Genomic DNA, 2,821 nt, shown 5'->3' with positions numbered 1-2,821 from the left:
GTACAGCCTCGTTAAACCCTGTAAAAACCATAGAGGAAAAACCAGGAAGAGTACTGCACTATATAGCTATAGCTTATATAGTAGGAAAGATCTTGAAATGTAAAAGTGATACCCAATTTTCGTGTCTCTGACGAGGCAGTAGTTTGGTAAGTCCATCAGCGGGTTGAACGCTGGTTGGTATATATGTGAGGTTGAAGTTGTGAGCTTGTGCTTCTTAACAAAGCCAGTGATGATGTATGTCGACGTGCCTAAGCGACGTCTTAAGTCGTGGTGTAGCTGCTATAATCAGCCGTATTGTCTGTTGATTGTCGCAGTATAGTATCTGCTCATTGCCTGGATCAAATTTAATCTCCTTGAATAGTCTCCACCACCATAGCAGCTCTGTGCCTGCAGACGAGGCGGCGATCAGTTCAGCTTCAGTAGTTGATTTTGTGACACATCGTTGCAGTGTAGCCTTCCAGTCAATAGGCCCGCCAAATAGGAAGAAGATGTAGCCTTGCGAGCTTTTCCTTGTGGCCTTGTGGTCGGCGTACGAGGCATCCGTAGCACCATAGAAGTCTGGTTCTTGATGATCTTCAATATGTGCTATGTCGGTAGAGATGGAGGCATTGTAGTACAGTGCTTGATCCTTAGTAGAGTATAGATAGCTGAGCGTTTGATAGGCAGCATTGATATGCTGTTGTGAAGGGTTGGTGAGGAATTCAGCCAGTTTTAAATGCGCTTTTGATACATCAGGTCGTGTAGCAGCTGCCACATAGCCAATTAATCTAACTAGCTATGCGTATCTGTGTATATTCGCGTCATTTCTTGGTTGGCCTAAAGGGAGTAGTTCCTCTAGAGGGAGAGGAGTGGCTGGAGGCCGCTTGAACGACTTTGGTGATGGATATTTGGCGTTAAGCTTGTCAAGGTAGGCTGACTGCGATAGCCAGATAGATCCAGTTGATCTGTCGCGGTGTGTTTGTATTCCACAGAAGGTGGATAGTTCTCCAAGCGATCGGATCTCATATCGACGTAGTAGCTTACGTTCAAAGTCGTCAAGTGCTGCTGTATGGGCTGGACGCGCGAGTATAACTATATCATCAACATAAAAGAAGACAATAAGCTTTTCATTTCGCCAAAGGCAAGGTGCCTCTTTGACTTCTTGAAGACCTAGTTCATTAAGCGTCTTTGTAAGCTCTTTGTACCATAGTAGTAGTGAGGCCTTAAGCCTATAGAGAGCTCTGCGTAGTTCCCACAGATGCTCAGCATTAGAGAAGCCTTCTGGCGGGTGACAGTAAACAGGTGTATTAAGTTGAGCATTAGTGAATGCGTTGACTGCGTCGTATTGGCGTATTTTAAGGTTGAAGTATGCTGCGATAGCCATAAGTCCTTGAAAGATGCGCGTAGCTAGAGTTGCAGCGTATGTATCCTTAGCTGTCGCTTGTAGATCGCCTTGAACGCAGATTCTAGCCTTGTATTTAACTAGATATCCCTCGTTATTAAGCTTGTATTTAAACACCTATATTAGCGGCAGGACTTCGGTGTCTTGAGTGTTAAAATCCTTCCAGGATATAGTCTTGTACGTATCCTTGCGCTTAATATCTGAGATCTCACGTTGCATTGCTGCTATAAAGCCTTGCTTATGTACGGTAGGGAGCTTTATAACATCTTGATAGAAACGTGGCTTAGGAGGTAGAGTTAAGTGGTGGAATCATGTTTTTGGAGCTGTGATAGATGCTGCCACGAACGTGGACTAGTATTTACGGACGAAGAAGCTGCTGCTTTTGCGTGTGGGCTTCCTAGATCTTGCTGCTCCTTCTGGCAGTATATGTGAATGGCGTAGATTGCTGTCGATAAGTTCGCGATTTGCTGCAGCGTTTGTGTCTACTGATTGCTCTATTGAGTCGCGTCGCTTTCGTTTTCTTGATGTACGAGTAGATGGCTGTGTTTCTGGAGTAGGCGTGGAACTATGGCTGGCTGTAGCTGGTGAGACTTGGTGATATCCCATGTGATTGTCTGGATCTGGAGTAGCTGTCACAGCTGGTGTAGGCAGCAGAGATGTCAACAATCAAGCTCATCAAGCCGAGCTAACTTGATACAGTAATAGGCTAGCTTTTTTAGGCCTAATCATTACTATATCGCGTTAGCTCGGCTTGATGAGCTTGATTGTTGACATCTCTGGTAGGCAGAGATCCTGCGTTGTGATCCTCATGAGGTTTTTCAGTACTTTGTGTGGACGAAGTTGGTATATCCATATCCTGGCTGGCTTCTGTTGTAGCGCCTTCGTCCTCTTCTTCAGAAGACTCTTCTGGATTCTGCAGTGGTGGCATATGGATTGTATGTATAACCTCTTGTATCTCTTCGCCTTGTAGTAGTGGATCTTGACTATCGAAAGCTTGGTAGAACATGTCCTCTCTAAACGTCACATCACGTGTGCGAATGACTTTGCCCTGGTGCGCTCTACTCTTTGCTTTCGGTATCCAGATCCTGTAGATATTTGAGGCATCGTAGCCAACAATGTAGCCTATGAGGGCACGAGGAGTGAGCTTATCACCTCGCGGTATCTGCGTGCGTAGTGCGTATGCTCGGCAGCTATATATTTTGAGATGAGCTATTGAAGGCTTCTTGCAGTACGCTATTTCAAATGGTGTTTTCCAGCTAAGAGATCGCGTAGGTGTGCGATTGAGAAGATATCCTGCAGTGACATATGTCTCCGGAGCAAGATGGAGTGGTAGTTTTGAAGTGCTTATCATGGATCGTGAGCAGTCAATCAGAGTCTTTCCCGATCTTTCTGCAGAGCCATTCTGCTCTTTTGTATGTGGAGCTCTGATCTAGAATCTAA

This window comes from Exserohilum turcica (assembly GCF_000359705.1).
Source record: "Exserohilum turcica Et28A unplaced genomic scaffold SETTUscaffold_6, whole genome shotgun sequence".
Lineage (NCBI taxonomy): Eukaryota > Fungi > Ascomycota > Dothideomycetes > Pleosporales > Pleosporaceae > Exserohilum > Exserohilum turcicum.
This window is presented reverse-complemented; position numbering follows the sequence as displayed.